This window comes from Prunus mume, linkage group LG7 (assembly GCF_029339155.1).
Source record: "Prunus mume cultivar Tortuosa linkage group LG7, ASM2933915v1, whole genome shotgun sequence".
Taxonomy (NCBI): Eukaryota; Viridiplantae; Streptophyta; class Magnoliopsida; order Rosales; family Rosaceae; genus Prunus; species Prunus mume.
The window spans coordinates 16,610,563-16,629,673 of NC_142704.1; the positions used below are offsets into that span (position 1 = coordinate 16,610,563).

General features: G+C 44.8%; 1 long non-coding RNA gene across 1 annotated transcript; it reads left to right on the forward strand.

Moving 5' to 3' along the window:
• The first annotated feature begins 6,658 nt into the window (after positions 1-6,658).
• LOC148915611 (uncharacterized) lies at positions 6,659-18,584 on the forward strand. Its single transcript, XR_016128496.1, has 3 exons — positions 6,659-6,752; positions 6,847-7,641; positions 17,418-18,584. It is a non-coding gene; the product is annotated as an uncharacterized LOC148915611 (long non-coding RNA).
• The last annotated feature ends 527 nt before the right edge of the window (positions 18,585-19,111 follow it).

Sequence of the window (19,111 nt, forward strand, 5' to 3'; positions counted from 1 at the left end):
AAATATTTAATTATTTTTTATCCACATGTCACAATGTAATTGGACAGGTGGATTCCATTTATTTTCCACACCATACTTAATAGAAGTTATAACGGCAGGACCATTTGTAATAAAAACTCAAACGTTAAGGACTATTAGTGTCACAAAAAACCTCAAGGACCATTCGTGATAATTTCGTAAATAGCGTAAAGGACCATTTGTGATAAAAAGCCTAAATTTTAAGTGAGAATTTTATAATAAATAGTGACACGTGACAACCGAAAATATAATCTAAAAACTTATCAAAATTAATGGTTTAAGTATATAAAAATAGAAAATAAAGTAAAATGAATAGTATTTGCCTTGGACTTGCTAGACTTAGCCCTCATGGTGAAACAAATGGCAATGACACTATTCACGTGAATAGTGGCAGTCCTTGCTTGCCCCTAAACTTAGCCAGGCCATCTCCAATGCAAGGACTCAAACCCAAATTATGCCCCAAAATCTCTCCCAACCCAACAAAATGAAGGACCCCAAATTTGGGAAAACCCAAATTTAGACTCCAAATATGGGTCCAAGTATTGCCTGGACCCAATACTGTTTGCTGCACCCCACGCTGAGGTGGCTGAGGCCATGTGATTCTGAAAATTGGTAGGACCCGTGCTATTGACATTTTCTGATGGGTTTGTTTGCTGTCATGCCACGTGTCGGCGCCTGGTTTTGTAGCCGTTGCAATTCAAATGGCTACTTTTTTTTTAAACAAATCTGAAGTAACTTTAAAAAGGCTGGGGCCGCTGTTGGCTCATTCCAACCTTAAAAGTGCCGTTGCAAAGAACTATTCCTTTTTTTTTTCAAATTCTAATAGTAACTTTAAATTAACGATCTAGATTAAATCTAAGTTATTTTAACAGTAAAAAAAAAGATCCAACGGCTGAAATTTAAATCCAACGGTCAAAATAATATTTTAAATTAATCCAAATCAGATCCAACCCCAAAACTCACTCCAAACTCTATAAATACCCATCCATTTCTCAATTAATCTACCAAAAACATTATTTCTATTTCTCAATTTATTTTTCCTTTGTCAATCTCATCAATCTCCTTCATTCTTGTTGAAGATGTCCACAAAACCTCAAAGAGGTGTGAATTGGAGGCCCGAAGAAGATTAGGCATTGTGCAAAGGGTGGGTTTCTGTCAGTGAAGATAGGGCTATTGGCACCAATCAAGCAAGCGACACATTTTGGAAGCGTGTATATCACAAGTTTCTGGAAAATGATCCGGGCATTAGTGGACCCGAGCGACGAACATATCAAGCCATTGCTTCTCAGTTCAAGACTATCAACCAACAGTGTTCTCCTTGGAAGGCATGCTTGACTAAGGCCAATACGAACCCACAAAGTGGCTCAAATTTACATGATGTGGTAAGTAACCATTCTTATTAAAGCTTTAAATTTATATTTGTAATTTTATTCAACTCCAAACTTAAATTTATTTTTTCATGTGTAGGATGTGTATGCAAAAACAATATTTCTTAATGATAATAAGCCTCCAAATAGGCCTTTCAAGTTGTATTATACTTGGGAAATCTTAAAAGATTGCCCAAAGTGGAACGATATAAATGAGCCTCCCGCACAACGTTCTTCTGGAGCTAGTGCAAGTATGGTGAATTTGGATAATGATGCAGACGAAATCACCATGCCTAGTCCAAGGCCTGAGGGGCGAGATAAACAAAAGGCTGCAAAAAAAAAAAGTAAGATGGCTGACCCTTCTCAACAAAAAAGGGATAAGTACTTGGAAACATTGGTGGAGCAAGGTATTGCTTTCGAGGATGATAGGAGACGAAAGCTCAACATATTGGATAAGTTTGTCCAAGATCAAGCTGATGCTTATGCGTATCAAAGGCAACAAGATAAGGAAGCCCAAGAACAAAAAATAGTGTCCATGGATGTGTCCAAATTTACTCCAAGAAAGAAGAAGTATTGGGGGGATAAACAAGATGAAATTATGCAAGAACATGCAGGGGGTCAACAGTCTACCATTAATCCTGAAGATAATTCAGGGGACTATTATCCAAGCCCCCACGATGTTGGTTATTAGTTTATTCATATTGGCATTCATGTATGGTGAATTTGAAGTATTGTGTGTTTTCTTTTAGAATTATGTTATGTGTTTTCTTTTGAAATAAAATTATATTTGTGGAATTTTAATTTTTTTAGGTCAAATTGTTCAAAAAATTTAATTATGAAGTTATTTAAAAAGATTGAATGAAGAAAAGTTATTCATAAAAAAAAAAAAAAAAATTAGACTTAAACCATTCTTAAACAATTTAATAAAGTTGCGGACCTAAAATTTGAGTCCGGAGGGTTGGGAGAAAAAACAATTTGAGTCCGGGCAAAACCCAAATAGTCACTTTTTGGAGGGGAAATATTTGGGTTTAGCCCCTCATGGGTTGGAGAAGGCCTTATGGGTGGAGATGCTCTAACACCAAACAGACACTTCTTTTTTTTTCTGTCATTTTTTATCTCTCCATCTTTCCCAACTCTCACTTTTTTTCTTCTTCTTTCCCCTACTCTTCATCTGTCTCTTTTTTCCTTTTCTTCTTCCTCTTTCCGTCATTCTCTATCTCTCCTTTTTTTTTCATTTTTTTTTTTTAAAAATTCTCTTCCTCTGTTTTTGCTGTTGTTGTTGGATTTTAAGGTTGGATTGAATGAGAGCGACTGTGAAAGAGGTGAGCTGAGAGAGAGAGAGATAGAGAGAGAGAGAGAGTTTTATGTTTTTTGTTTTGGGGGTGTGGTGTTGGGGTTTGGGAAGAAGAGTTAGCATTGGGCAATATTTTTTTCCTGTTTATTCTTAATGGGTCATGCAGATTTTTTGCGAATTGTAACGGGTCGTATTTGGGTCTAACATTTTTCACTTGTTAAGTTAACAGGTCATGTCGTGTCAACCCGTTAACTTAATGGGTTAACATAAACACAACCCGAAACCTGTTAAAACGACTGGTTTGCCAGGTCTAGTTTTGATTGCCCTCTTATTTCTTAACAGTTGTTTTTGCAAGTGCATGTTTCTTTCCTCCCCTCTACCAAAAAAATGTCTCTTTAGGCTAGGCTGTGTTGTCCAAAATGTGAGGTTCTTAAGAAATAATGAAAAATCTGTATCCAATTCTGTTCAGAGTTATTTCATATAAACCAGCTGATCATGTTCGCAGACTTGTACTCTGATCTGATCCTAGGACATATGTAAGCCGTATGTGGTATGATTCACGTTCTTGTTATCCAGACTGCCATTTTATCTCTCTTTAAATGAAAATTCAAACAGTTTTGCTTGATAAATTTATGTTTATTAATAATTCAAACAGTTTTGTTGTATGTATCGATAAATTTATGTTTATTAATAATGCTTGATAAATTTTCTTTCTTCAGTTTTTAAGTAGCCATTTTGGTAGTGTTCATCTTTTGTTGTCACCTGGTTCTTACTATAGGGTAAAAATTGAAAGCTTACTGTGTTTCTGGTGAGGGCGTTGACCCCTCTTGTGAGTCTCCAACATAGGGAATCTCAAGCTTTCCAAATGCCAAAACCAAATTGTCTTGATCGTGTTCCATTTCTTTTATATGGTTCCAAGTTGGCCAAGTGTGAAACTTTGGCCACTGTTAACTTCACTGGCTTATTTAATGGAGTGTGGTCCTTTTGCCACAACTTCCTCAACACGTCCTGGACGTTGCCATCTTAGACCAACCTTGCAATGTTTTCTGACTCTTTGCTTATGAGAGATTTTTAAAAAATAATGACCATTGCCGGTGCAATCAAAGCGTCAGTTTTCTTGATCGTTTAATAGCCGCATTAAGCTTCACAGTATTTTTTCAGCTATGCCTTCAGAGCAGATTTTATTCGTGCACAACTTACATGAACAATTTCTGATTTCTTTCTCAACTCTTGGGTCTGAGTACGGTCCGAGCACGAGCACGGGCACAACCCGAGTCCGGTCTGGCCCATTTCAATGTGGATTTAGATTTTGGCCCGGCTGGGATCAATAGTTTTATTAAATGGATAAGATCTAACTCGATAAATTAAATGGACGCTTGGTCTAACATGAATCGTTAAAAACACGAGTTTGATGGTGGCCCACCATTTGACAACTCTAGTCAAGGTGTTACCAAAAGTTTACAATTTATAGATTTGCAATTAATTTCCGTTAAGTTGTTAAGTCAAATACCTTTTTCGTCATTGGATTTTGCTTGAAATTTCAATTTGGTCAGTAAAAAAAAAAATAGCCAAAAACATTGCAAATGCGAAACTTTATTATTTGGTCTTTTGAATTTTTGTGAATTTGGGATTATGATATGAGCTTCTTTTTTTTTTTCTCCAAATAATATGAGCTTTTTTTAACATATTTTTTTCATGATATGATTCCTTCTTTTATCCTTAATTAATGCTACACCGACCATAAATTTTTGGCCTACCAGCAGCGTGTGAAAGAGCATAGCATTTGCTTGGATTTTAGCTATAAAAAATTCCCAATGATGAAATTGAAATTTTGTGTAAAACCCAGTGAATAAAAAGGTGTATTGAATCCAAAAACTTAACAGAAACTTAACGGCAAGTCTAGAAATTGTAAACTTTGGTTAATACAGTGACCAATTTGGTTAATTTTTTTTCTTAATGACTAAATTGAAATTTAATGTAAAACCCAGTGACCAAACTACTCTAATATATGGGGTGGGAGATTGACCTAGGTTGCAAAGGGACATAAAATAGTACAACATTTTAAGCGATTTCAACTGAATTAAATTAACATAATTGGAAACAAAGGAATATACAATTCATACTTAGATAATAAACATATTTTTTTGGAAAGAAAATAATGCACACATTTTAAGCGATGATTTCAGCTACTTATAAATGCATTGAACTAGATAAAATAAAAACTCACCTGGGCTATAGCCTAGGTTAGTCCCTTCTAGGGACCGTCCTTACTGACATAAAATTTTATTTTTAACTTCATTCTTGCGATGCAGTTTTGTGTAGATGCTTATAAAGTAAGACGTGCTTGATGTCAAGAATTTAACCTAAATCGGTCCATTCCAAGAAATATAAGGTTTGATGATCTTACACTGTGTTTATACCAAAATCAGAGGCCAATAAGAGCCAGACGCGTGGACAAAATATGGCATCGGCACGGAAGCCCTCGGCACCGGAGCCTGCCAACCACGTGGTTAAAACACAAATCACCCACTAGACACGTAGGGCATCTACAATGAATGTCAACAATCCCACAACGAAATTCTACACAACTTGCACACCTCCCAAGGTTTATAAAAAGGGCACAAGTCCCAAATGGAGGTAATCTGAACTTTCGATATCTGCTCTTAGATCATTCAATTCTCTTACTACATCCGTAATCTTTACAAGTATCGAGTAAAATCTTCACCATCTGCACGATATCCTAGGTCTTACCAGCTGACTCTTATTTTACAGGATCACTCTCCACTGAGGCCCAGAGCATTCCGAAAGTCCAAACATCATTAAATTGAGCCTAAAAATACCAAACTACTTTTTCGCATCAATACAACTTTCCCTCTTGACTTGAGCCAGGCTTAAATAAAAATAGCAAAAGCCCCTCCAATATCTCCCATAGATTCGCTGCCCCACTTCACGAGTTCACTCTCTCTCTCTTCCTCCAATTACATCACATCATCACATGCCCTGCATAACCTTTTTTTCATTTTTTTTCAATCCTATCAAAATCTATAAAGTATGGCAATCATGCATACGTGCATATTTAACTAAGGTTTTGGTGAAACCTTAAAGAAAACAAAAAGAATTCCTATTGAAATAAATTAATCTGCAACATTCCATTGAAATCATTTGAGCTGCAAATGTTGCACTTTTTTTTCATTTTCATTTTCCCTTCCTTCCCTGCCCATGGATTCCAAATCACATTTTTGCTTCGACGAGAGAATGAGGTTTTGTCCAAGTGATTTTTCATGTGTTGCAACCTTTTTTGTGCCTTAATTTATTCTTACATATATTTGATTTGATATTATTATTAATAATAAAAATAAATGACAGAGAACATGAATTCGACGTCGATTTCAATTTGAAGATAAATGTAACTTGTATGGTATCATATCATCCAAAAACATTGATATAAAATAAATTCATTTTTTTCTTCTTCTTCTTTTTAACATCTCGAAAAGAAGACTTACAAGTAACATAATTGAAAAATACTAGAAAATAAAAAACAAATGTTGTCCTTGCTTTGCTTGCGACCATATAATTATCATCCCACCAAACTTACGTGGTAAATGAGGAGGAGCCCATGGTACATGGTTGAAAACAGAAATAATTGCATAAATAAATTGAATACATGTACCTGAACTGAATAGATTTCCTTATCTTTTTTCTTGGCTAACCACTTTTCAATGATCCTTTCCAGAGGGCACTTGGTCAGTACTGCCATGAGTGATGGTTTGGGATAACCAAAAAATCCAACATAATTGCCATCTCACTAAATCAAAGCAAGCAGGCATCACATGTGGTGTTTTTAATTTCTATGAATGCCTACGTGCCGAAGTGAAAGAAATATATGAGAGATGCACCATGATTCACATGTGACACCCATCGCAATCATGCTACAGTAACAAGTTGCAAGGCACTTCAATCTTATATATTCAACCACCCCCTCACCCCTACTTCCCCACTGCCTCCAGATCAAAACTCTCTCTCTCTCTCTCTCTCTTCAGCAAGCAACCATCATGCCTAACGATCAACTTGAGGTACGTAATTTATACATTTCAATACATGAATTCTTTTTCTTTCATTTTTGACATTTCTTGCTACTAAAAGGAATATTGATGTTGTATTTTGCAGATGAAGGCCATGAAAAAGAAAAAGAAAAAGAAGAGGCATGATATAGTGGGTTAGCAGAAAGTTGGAATGGGAGGAACCGGTAAAAAGTGGTATAAATTTTTTACATCTCTTATTTGTTGCTTTGTGATATTACACTTTTGGAATGTGTTTTTATCCATTTAAGCCCAAGTAAACGATAATAACAAGTCAACCTACAGGTATTCAGAACAATCTACAAAATCTAGATTATATTCAACAATACCTAGACGGTACAATAAAGATTAATTTTGGATATCAACAACCCAAATCTACAGTTCAGCTAAAACAATTGACCAAGTCGGAATGAAATTGTGTATCGACATGATAATCAGTAAACAATTACAGTTAGATAGAAAAACAATTACTAAGTATGAATTAGGAAACTTTTGTGAACAATATGGTCTAACATCGATTCCCCCGTTTAGAAAAAATAAAATCTATGATGGTCAAACTAGTAAAACTAGACATTACAGAAGAAAAAGACATTACACTAAAAACAATAACAAATTTTATAATAAAAACAAAAAGAAAAATGGGTCTAAAAAACTCAAAAATTTTAAGAAAAATAAATTCAGCAAAAACACTGATAAACGAAAAATTGAGTGCGGAGATGTAAAAGATTTGGTCATTATGCTCATCATGAATGTAATGTTAAAAATACAATAAAACAGTTAAAAATATTTGAGGAAGAAAAGACTCAGTTAATTAAAGCTCTTGATTTAAGAAGCTCAGACTCAAGTGAAAATGAAAATGAAATTTCAGTAACAAGTTCAGAAGGTGTTGACGCAGAAAAATGGTTTGATATTTTCCCGCGTAACTTAGTGATTAGGTCTTTTTGGTATCAGATGTCCTCGGTAGGGTGTGCGATGCAAGAAAGCAAGCACGGTAATCCTAGGGCACCGGTGCGGTACGGCCGAAGGCTCTCCGATGCTTAAGTAAGTACGGATTGAATAAGTTTGAACTTCAGACCAATAGGCAGTATGCCGTAAGTTCTCATTGATTACCTTCAAGCTGGGATGGGTGTCCTCTTTTATAGGTCTTGGGAGGTGTGCAATTTGTTGAGAGTTTCGATGTGGGACTCTGGGCGTCAATCGTGAGACTGCCACGCGTCCAGTGGGCGGGGTTGCCCTAATGTTGCGATCGGTAGGCTTGGTACCGAAGGTGAGTGCCGAAGGCACTCGTAGCCTGGTTTGTTCCACGTGCTTGATATTCATTGGCTATTCATTTTGGTATAAACAGAGTCCCCCAAGTCCCCTTGCGAGAGTCTTGGAAGGGATTGCGATTGTCCTCGGAAGGACCACGACCCTACCGTTCGGTAACTTCGATCTATGGGAAGGGGCGGACATTGTCGCTGCCGGCACCATCATTCGGTGTGTTGGCGAAGTCGAAGGTCGCCGAGTTGGCGGGTGAAGGGCGCTGAGCACGCCGACTTACCGCCTCGCGTGCCGTCCGTTGGATTTGGATGGCGACCGTGCACGGGTGATGATAGGCGCGCGGCGCGATAATGCGCCGTTTGGTTTCGAGTGCACGTTGTCAGCTCCCTAAATGAGGGTGACCCGGTGGTGAATTCACTGCATTCTGCGAAGTGAGGCTCCATCGAGCGATTTCGGCGAATGCTAGCGGCGGTCGGCGATTCGACGAGTGCTAACGGTAACGACGATTTCGGTCTTGTCAATCGGTAGGAAGGGCCTCCGTGCTCGAGCGATCGAAGTAGTAGCGGTCCGCGTCCACCTCGAAGCTAAACAAAGATGCGTTCGGTAGCCTACCTTTCCATCTCTACATACCCTAAGGGTTTACGTCCTTCCTTGGTTTGAACTAGTGGCCATAGGGTTTCATTCGGTAGTCTAGTCGCCATCGGTGGTGATGTGAAGGTAGGATGCAAGCGGCATGAGCCTTAGTTTCCCTTTTGCTTGTTTTTGTAGATGTCGATGGCGAGTCATTCTCGGCGCGAGCCCAATCGCGTTCGACGAGAGTCATCGGACGGTCTCTTTGACTCCGGCGTTGAAGCGGTGGGCGTCGAGGAGGGTGATCCGATGTCGAGACTCGGCGAAGCGACCAGTCCGCACGCATGGTATCGGAAGGGTTTATGACCGCTCGGTTCCGTTCTCTATCATATATAGCGGTCGCCACGTGAGGCTCGGCGGATGTGGCGGCGGTGGTAACCAGCCGAGCCTCTACCCCGCCGTGGTGAGGTGGTGCGAACAGTCCAACCGGCGAGGGTGTCCGTAGTCTACCACGGCAATCCCGTGGTTGCGATGGGGTTCGAAGAAGCGAGCTTGTCTTGGCGTTGATTACAGGCGAGCAGAGTCACCGAAGGGGAGATTGCGGTTTGCGGAGTATTTCATCCGATTCGGTAGGTATGAGTTCGAGCCCTACCAGAGATCATAAGCCGATCCGAAGGGCCGCGTTGTCTTTTTCACGACGTGCTTCGCAAGGGTGAGGCTCCCTCTGCAGCCGTGTTCGAGAGGATCTTGGCGCAAATAGGCTACGCTCCGCGTTTAATCCAAACTGGTGGCGCTGATGGGTAGTCCGACGCGGTATGGCGTGGGAGGAGAGAGAACCTCGTATGGGTTCCTCCCACATGCAGCGCGTCCGAAGTCGAAGTGTGCCGATCACGGGCTGAGTCGGGCCAAGCCACGAAGGCTACAGCGCGACCGCTCAATGTCGTCCCGACCTCACAGAAGACGTGGAGGAAACGGCGGCGTGCTTTTGTCCGGTGATTGGGAGTCGCCTTCGGGACAGCCCGTCCGTGCTTTCATATCCCGACCACGTTCCAAATGGCCGGTAGGCTATTCTACCGTTCGGTAGGTCTTTCAGGTCTTGCTTTCCTTTGTTTAATGCTGATCCCGTTCGGTTTTGTGCAGGCAAGTTGAAGCAGCCGAGCGCCACGGCGAGATCCGTGATTGAAAGGGTTAGGTGAGGTTCTAGTTGAGAGGTATACCAAGTTCCTCTTTACCGCCAACCTCATCAAGGCCCGACATCAACCTGCTAGAGAGTAAGTATGCCGTAACTTACAATTGTTTCTTTTCTTACATTGCGGGACTTAAGAACCATTTTCTCGCGATGGCGGAGGCGGGAGCTGCCGAGGCTAAGAGGATGAGCAGAGTCCTCAAGCGTCTTATGATGGGCTTCGGGGAAGAAAAGAAGACCGGCCCGGGGCTCGTGTCGGTGAACCCGAGGACGAGGCGTTGGCGGCGTCTCCGTGAACTTAATCTGTCGGCTGGCGGAGCGGCGTGACGGTCCCTCTCCCGAGGCGCCCTGCGAGGGGACTTCCTCCCAGCTGCCCGGCAAGCGGCCCTCGTTGACACGGATGCGAACCGGCCCGGCTTGCGGCGATCCGAGCCCACTCGGGCCATCTTGGCGGTGACAATGGCGAGGCCTTCGATCCGTCACCTGGCACGCTCATGAAGGTGGTCGATTCGAACCATATGATCATTGGTTCAAATGGAGCCGGGCGAGATCGGGAGGCTGCGAAGAAGCTCCCGGAATAAGCGGTCGGGCCTTCCGTCTTCGAGCATCGGTAAGTCGAGAACATTTCGAGGCCGGGCTACCAATCATTCTTGGTATCTTTGCGTACGTTCGTTATCCTGCGAGCCGATGGACATGTGGCTGCATGGCGGGCCATCAATCTTTGCCGAGAAGGCGAAGAAGGCCTCTGAAGGCGGCGGGGCCAGCGTTGCGAAGGCGGCAAGGCTATCGGGACCATGCGAACACGGTAAAGTTTGCGGCTGCGAGCAGCAGTCAAGGAATATCTGAGTCAAATTTGCAGACATGCGTCCCAGCCACGATCGGCGCATCTATCGGCAAAGAGGCCATGGGCGAAGGATGCGTTCAGTGGCTCGGAGAGTCGGAGGCGGGCCAAGGCATCGGAGATCGCCGCCGTCCAGGAGGCCATCCGTATATCGCCACCGCCGACTTCTCCGTTCTTCTTGACAAGGAGGTGGGCGCGGAGATGGTTGATCTTATCTACCGATTCAAGCGGTACAATCCTGGGACGAAGCTCAACCTGAACTTCATTGCCGATCCTCCTCCTCTTCCCGAAGGTATCACCGAAGATATGATCGAAGAGTGCGAGGGAAGCGCTCGGAACTGAACTGGCTGCCCAGGTGCGAAGGGGCGGATGCGAGGCCCTTCATCCTGATCACCTACCTTAATGTAATTTTGATGCTGAACGTACTTTTATAATTTAGTTATAACTTTGATGCCGTTGGCATCTTTTATTTGGATAATTAATGTCGTGGGCATATTTTTATTACAGTTGCTTTCACTTTTAATTACTTGCATCTCTTTATGAATCGGTAGCGTACTTAGGGAATGTTTCGTTTAATGCCGAAGGCCCTTAAACAAAAAGATATTGGCCGTTGGCGATAAGTTCCGTAATTACCGTAAAAGCAATGGCCCCGATGGCGGCGCCAAAATCGTAGTTTCTGCAGACGATGGTCTCTACCGATTAAAAATTACTTGGCAAAAAAATGGAGAGATTGAAAGGTACAACAAATGCGAATATACCTGAGCCGAAGGCCCTTTTATTGATAAACTGCCAGAAGGCAGTACAATTAAGAGTGCGTTTACAATTTAGAACCCGCTATTAGGAAATGTAATGTTGAAGGTCGCTCATGTAGAGTTCGTGACCGCCAGTAGGCCGGGTGATTTCATTTGAAATAATACTTCAAATGCTCTACATTCCATGGATGACCGAGGGTCTTTCCGTTGGAGTCTCTAAGTCGATAAGTCCCGATCGCTGGATACCGATGATTTAGGCCCTCCCCAGAAGGTCCGAGGGTCCCTCCGCGGGATTCTGGTTGCTAGAGAAACTTTCCGCGATGACCCATCTCCGATTCGGAAGAACGGATTTGACCCTAGAGTCATAGTATCGAGAGACGCGTTGCTTGTAAGCTTCGCTCCGAAGGTTGGCTTGTGCTCGGCGTTCTTCGAGTAGGTCGAGGCCAAAGCGCGCGCTCGCTGCCTTCAGCGTAAGGTTTCCGCTCGTAGGAAGGCTCCAATTTCACCGACTCGCCGCTCGCCGAAAGCCATAGAGAATGGTGTTTCCCCTGGGCCGCTGTCGGTAGGATGTCCGATGGCTCCATAAGCTTCCCGGCTTTTCCTCCTGGCTTTGTCAAGTCGCCGCTTCAATGTGCCGACAATTTTGTTCATGCCTCGACTTGTCCGTTTGATTGGGGTGTCACGTAAGCAAAGAACAAAGTTGATCTTGAGTCGGTGCAGAATTTCAAGATTTCTTAATCAAACTGCTCGCCGTTATCCGTGATGATGGCGGGATGCCAATCGGCAGCAAATATTCTGGCCCGCACGAAATCCTCGACTGGGCCGCCGTTATCGTTATAGGCTTTGGTCTACCCACTTGGTAAAGTAGCTCACGGCAACAAACAGTATTTGACCGAATTCGCTTCTTCGCATCGGACCGATTAGGTTCTAGTCCACCCGGCGAACGCCACGGGCTTACGATCGTGAGAGAGGCTCGGCAGGATATGAGGGACGCCATCAACCGGCCGCACTTGTCACACTTCTTGACTAGCGTGGTCGCGCCCCGTGCAAAGTCGCCGAAATAACCTGCCGGAAGATCTTGTGCGAAGCGATCGAACTGCAGTGGTCGCCGCATATTCACCGTGGACCTCCAAGAACGAGTTCCCGCTCCTGGCCAGCACTTTAGATACGGCGCCGTGTAACCACGCCAGGCTGTAACATCGCCGATGACCGCGTATCTTGCCGATCGGTAACGGAGTTTTGAGCTTGCGCTTATCGTAGGAAGGGTTCTTAGTGAAGACGGAGATTGAGACATCCATGTGTTCGCACTCAACGTACATACCTCGTGGCGGTTGTGCGTGTACTTGGCGGGATAATATCTCCACCGTACCTTCCTTCCGATCTTAGTCGTCATCGGGCCAATCGAGAGCGCGTCGGCTGCGCATTGTTCACCGGGGATCCCAATCTCGTAGGGCCCGGAATTTCTGTAGTAGGTTTGAGTTCCGCCGTAGAATAGGCTGACATGGAGGCATCTCTTGCCGCCGCCGCCGCTATCCGATTTACTATGGTGGAGTCGGCGGAATGCCGATCCTCGACGCTCACAATTCGTTGCTAGCCAAGGCTGCCAGAGGGCCTCATATTCCACTCCCGTTATTGAAGTCCGGAAGTTGAATCTGAGGGCATACTCAATTTTGCTACCGTCCGAGTGGTTAATAATGCAAACAAGGCACAATTCCATGCCGGTTTGCCGCCATCCACGCAGGGACCTGAGAGGGACGGAAGTGTCGAAATCTTTCGGTATCCCTATTTGGTGCAAGAGAAATGGCGCCATGGCGATGGCTCCAATGGCGCAGAGAGGTGTGAGCTCGGAGATGAATCGGCAACGGCACGCCTTTTCTCGCAGTCTGGTTTGAATCAGTATCAAATTTCCCAACTCGATTGCCCACTTGACCAACGGCCGATGCCTCTGCGAGCACTGCCAAGCAGGTCAGTTCGCCGAATGCATAATCTTCGTGGGCTCCGAAGTAGTCTTAGCCCGCGGCGGGAGACCAGTCGGCTGCTAGCTGCTCCAAGGGTGGGTAATCTGACCGGCGCCTGGAGAGCCTTGCGACATAAAATATCGGTGGCCGCCTTCTCGGCTTCCTTATCACCACCGCTAACGGCAAGGTTGGATACCGAAGGTATGGAGGAGTAGCACCTCGCTGCAACGGTTTGACATAACAAAGGGTGCCCGACTCATGTAATTCTTCAAGTTTTGAAATGCTTGGTCGCGATTCGGAGTCCATGGACATGATGCTTGCCCCCTTTCAAAGCTTTAAGAACGGTACGCATTTGTTTCGGTAGCTTTGGAGATGAAGCGTGTCAGCAGCGACATGTCCGTAAGGCTCAATGTCCACCCGCCTTCGGGCTCCATGTCGACATGGTACTTTATTTTCGGATTGGCCTCGATTCCTTTGACCGATCATGAACCCGAGAAATTTACGAAGACGATACGCGCGCACTTCGCTGGGGCCAATGCATTTGTAGTCCTTTAGAATACCGAAATGAGGGCTTTTTCGAGTGATCTCGCTGCTCGCTTTTTACCAACATGTCGCCGATATATACCTCCATGATGCCTCCGATGTATTTAGCAAAAATCCGCTGATGCCGCTGGTAAGCTGCCCCGCGCTAGGCCGAAGGGCATGACGTTGTAAAAGACAAACCAACGATCGTGATGAATGCCGATGTTCTCTATCGGCGTCCATGAAGATCCGTTGTATTCGACTCAATACGCGGCGTCCATGAAGTCGAGCAGAGCGTGGTGGCATCGATGAGCGGTCGATCCTCGGTGGGAAACGCTCCCTGACGAGCCTTATTGAATCGTAATCGTATAGTCCCGACACATTTGCCATCCTCCCTCGCCTTCCAACCATGACCGAGTTGGCGAGCCAAACAGGTACGAGAAGTTTCCTGATGAAGCCGATAGCTTTAAGCTTGTCAATCTCGCACGCATCGCCTCATACCGCTCGCATCGCATCGATCGCGCTTTACGATTGGTTTGTGGGCGGGGAGATGCCGAGCTTATGGTCGATGACATCGGGTGATATGCCGGCATATCGCCATAAGACCGGCGAAGACCTCCGATCCGCCGCAAGAAGTCGGCGAATTGCCTTCGAGAGGCGGGGTCCAGATTAGCCGATCTTCACCCACCGATCGGGAATTCCTTGTTCAGGATTATGGTCCCGAGCCTCTGCTGCCGTGTGTGCCATCGGCATTGTTTCCTGGGTCGCCGATGAGTTCGCTACCGTCGGTTGTCCCTCGCAAGGTCATCGCTCATTGGCGGTTTGGTCGGCACCGACTTGGGCGTGGGCATAGCGCCGTCTGTTGCGCGGCGGAGCTCGACGATGGCTCCGGATGGCTCCGTTGCGTGTCGGAATTTCTATGAACATGTATAAGGGACTTTGACCTTGGTGAGTGCCGTTCGTCCGATGATGACGCCAGTCGCGGAATCGACAATGAGGAATTGGTCGAGGTCATTGTTTTCCTAGGGCGACGCCAAGGCGATGGGCAGGGTGTCGATGCTACCGACGTTTGACCAGTCTCCGTAAGCCGGTGCCAGGAGGTGTGACGGCCGTACCACCATGCCGGCAATCCTCGATCCCTGAATGCATCGGCAAAGATCACGCTCACCGAGCTTCCGGTGTCGATCGACCACCCACATCGTAGTCACCATCTCGCCCGAATGATCATTGGGTCGCCGTGGGGGTGAGATGATCCTCTTCCTATTCTTCACAAAATGTGATGGGCTCCATCCCACCTTCTGCACTTACGGCCCGACCGTCGTCTATGCCAAGACCGGTATAGCGTAGATGGGGCCACATACATCCGCTTTTTTACCGAGTTTGAGGGTCCCGCGAGTGGGACCGCCGCCGATCATGTGGATCATGTTGATCTCCGCCCATCGATTTGGCGCCGCCGCGGTGGCTCTGGCGGCCGTATCTGTTCCTTTCCTTAATTCACCGACGCCCGACAATTTTTCCGATCGATGCGCCGCAGATGTGGCTATTCTGCTGGTGGTATGCGAATTTGCTGCTGTCTCGATTATCCATCGACCGAGCTTCCGCTGGTCGGCTTCGGGATCGATCATGTTCGCTCATTACACGTCGTACACGTCGTGGTTCAAAGTGAAGACTTCTCGAGCACGATCGTGATTCGTAGGGAGCTCGGTGGTCGCTCGTCCGTACTTCCCACGCCCTTTCTTTGAATTTCCACGGCGGCTATCCTCCGGCCGTCCTTCCGCTTTGTGCTCTCGACGGGTCGCCGGTTCGCCCGGATAACTTGGCTGCGATTTCCTCCTTCCCGGTGCGGTCCGTTTGGAGTGAAGTATTTAGCCTTTGCATGGACTGCTGCTTCATCAACTGCGTCGATACGTGCGCCCGCGTTACCGCACGTACGGTACCGGCGAGAGGACCGAGGCTACTTGAAGGCGCGTAGGCTGCCCTATCGCCCGCTTCCGGACACCTGAGTACTATGACCGGCGCGGCTGCAGTAGAGGTTCGCCCTCCTTGCCGAATCGTGTACGTTAGCGAGTACAAATGGTCCTGCTCGCCCGATCTGCGAAGTGTTGAGGAAAATTTGTCGATTCGTCAAAGGAGTGTACCGTCTCGCTCGAGATGGTAGAACCAGGCCAGGCAGCCACCTGTGGGAGGACGAGGAAACAGCATATTGTCCTCGCGCTAAGGCCCTCACACCCAATTGCCGATTGGAAGAGTGGAGGTGCGCCAAGGTCTTCCACACCGTATAGAAAGGTATGCGGTTGCACCTCCCCGCCCGTCTGGACTTCTTGATGCGATCGTAAACGGTCCCGCCGTTTTCTAATCGGACTGGACCGGGCGTCATCTCCATCTTCTCGATTCGTTGAAAGAGTAAGCGGATGGCGGGGTCTCGGCTTGGGACGCTGAATCAAGCCTCTTGAAGCCTCCCTCGACTTGGCGCCGCGCTGAGTACTCCGGCTTCTCAACGGTAGCTTGATTCGCCTCGACGATACATCATCATCGGACCGCTGTTAATCCAAACCTAACCTCCGGATGGACGACTTATCCCCAAGACCCTCGTCCGAGTCCCCAAACGGGCGTTTATTCGGATTGGGGACCTATGCCGTTCGGCATCCTTCCCGCCGTTGATCCGATGACGACAATCGGTGTACACCTTCTTTGGTATGTGAGGTTGGTCCCGGGTGCGGGACCACCAACGAGGGCGCAGCGTCGCTTGCCCCCTGTTTCCCTTCGTCGGCCAATCGCGACTACAGGAAAGATTGGGTCCGAATGTTTTGTGTTTCGCTGATTAAGCAATCGTTAGGTTTCATCCACTTTGGATGAAAGGAGATTGTTACGTTCTTGGAGTTTAGCCATCTCCTTAGGGAGGGTCATTTGAGCCAAGAGCTCCGCACCGTGCGTGGCAAGGCGTGGAGGATTACCGAAAGGTGTGCTAGGGTGCAGCGCGGGCTTGCTCGCTTGGCATACCATACTGTAATCCGTCCCCTGAAGGAATCGTGGTCCCGAAGTGGTTCCCATTTTCTTTTAGGGTTTGTAAGTTGATTTTATCGATTTCTACGACGGCGCTAAGTTGACGCAGAAAAATGGTTTGATATTTTCCCGCGTAACTTTAGTGATTAGGTCTCTTCGGTATCGTGATGTCCTCGGTAGGGTGTGCGATCTGTGAAAGCAAACGCACGGTAATCCTAGGGCACCGGTGCGATGCCGCGAAGGCTCTCCGATGCTTAAGTAAGGCACGGATTGAATAAGTTTGAACTTCGCACTGACCAATGGCGGCGTATGCCGTAAGTTCTCATTGATTACCTTCAAGCTGGGATGGGTGTCCTCTTTTATAGGCCTTGGGAGGTGTGCAATTTGTTGAGAGTTTCGATGTGGGACTCTGGGCGTCAATCGTGAGGCGCCGCGCCCAGTGGGGCGGGTTGCCCTAATGTTGCGATCGGTAGGCTTGGTACCAAGGTGAGTGCGAAGGCACGCGTAGCCCTGGTTTGTTCCACGTGCTTGATATTCATTGGCTGTTCATTTTGGTATAAACAGAAGGTTATAAAGATAAATGTTCTTACAAAACAAGAAGAACAAGAAGAACAAGAAGAATTATTAATTGACTTAATTAGTAAAGTTGAAAACCCAGAATTAAAGTCTGAGTGTTTAAAGAAACTTAAAAAGGTCATTAGTGAGGGAGAAATAGAGCATGAAAAAACCCCTCCTCCAAAAACAAGATCTACAGCTTGAAGTAAAAAATGTCAAAAGAGAAATTATAGCTTTAAAACAAATAAGTCATGAACTACAAAATGAAAACTATGAAATAAAACAAGATTTAATCAGCCTAATGAAATAAAATTGTCAGACCAGTCTGATGAAGAATCAGTTAAGACAAGGGAAGAAGTCAAAAGAATCCTTAGGAACTGCTTCTAGTAAACCACTTCAACTGAAGTATGAAATTCGTAAAGCTCATCTGTGTTAAAATAAGGTCTGTTTCAAAACATCTTTTGTCCTAGTAAAAGATATAACAGACGAAGTCAGTTTAGGTTTACCATTCATCACCTTACTCTACCCCTTTATAGTAGAATAATATTACCTCTAAGCACATGGGAAAAAAGATAAAGTTTGAATTTCTACGGAAACCTGAATTACAAGTCTTAAAGGGAGAATGATTGCACAGCAAACAACACCATGCCAAAAGAAGAAACCTACATGCAGCAACCAAAGGCAGAATGATTGCACAGCAAACAACACATGAGCAGAAGATGTGGCTGCAGCTAAAGTAATTAAAGAAGAACAACTGGCAATAAACAAAATAAAACAAAGAAAGAGCTTGTAGGCATATGGGAACAGCAGTCAGCATGTGAAGATTGGCAGCAGTACAGAAGAAAGAGAAAAGCAAGAGCATTGGCTCCCTTCGCTCTCTATAAATAGAGAACTCAGTAAGAGGATGGGGAAAAGACGAGTGTGCAGATTTTGGTGAAGACTTGGGCACCAAATAGAGTTAGAGTTAGAGACCCTGGGGAGCCGAGAGGCAAGGATCCAAGGGCATCTACTATTCTAGTTTTTCTCTTAGTTTTCCTTTTAAGTTCTCAATTGTTGTAATAAAATTCTTTTGCTATATTTTCCTTTATGTTTTTTTTCTTAGTTGTATTTTATTTTTCATTGTCATGTAATTTCTTATTCTTAAGTTTTCAAGTTTGATTAGTTTCCAAGTTTCAATTACGTTTCTTGTTCTTATTCATTATGTTTATAAGTTAATATGCTTGTTTGAATGATTGATCACCATTAAAACTTGTATGTTAGCTATCTTGGTTGGAATTAAGAATAGACACCATATGCCTTAATTCGAATTGAAATATGAATAGGAAAAGTATGTACGGAATTCGACAATAGGGATTAGATACATGCTCGGTTAACTGTTTAAAACATTCTTCAATGCTTAATGGATTTCTAATGCTTAGTGTAGGTTCGACGACAAATGATCTAATTAGGGAATTAAGCATACAAAGTTAGGACCAAATACCATGGCTTAATCATACTTTAGCTAGAATCAATTTGTGAATCTGAATTGAACTTGTTAACTTGATTGTTTAGATTTTTGTCCTTCATGTACGTGTTTACTTTAGTCGTTTAAGTTTAGTTCATATTTTCCTTACCTAATCAAAACACCCCATTTCTATTTTGTACGGGGAATCGAATTGAATCAATCTATCATCAATCCACGTGGGATAGACCTTGCACTTACATAT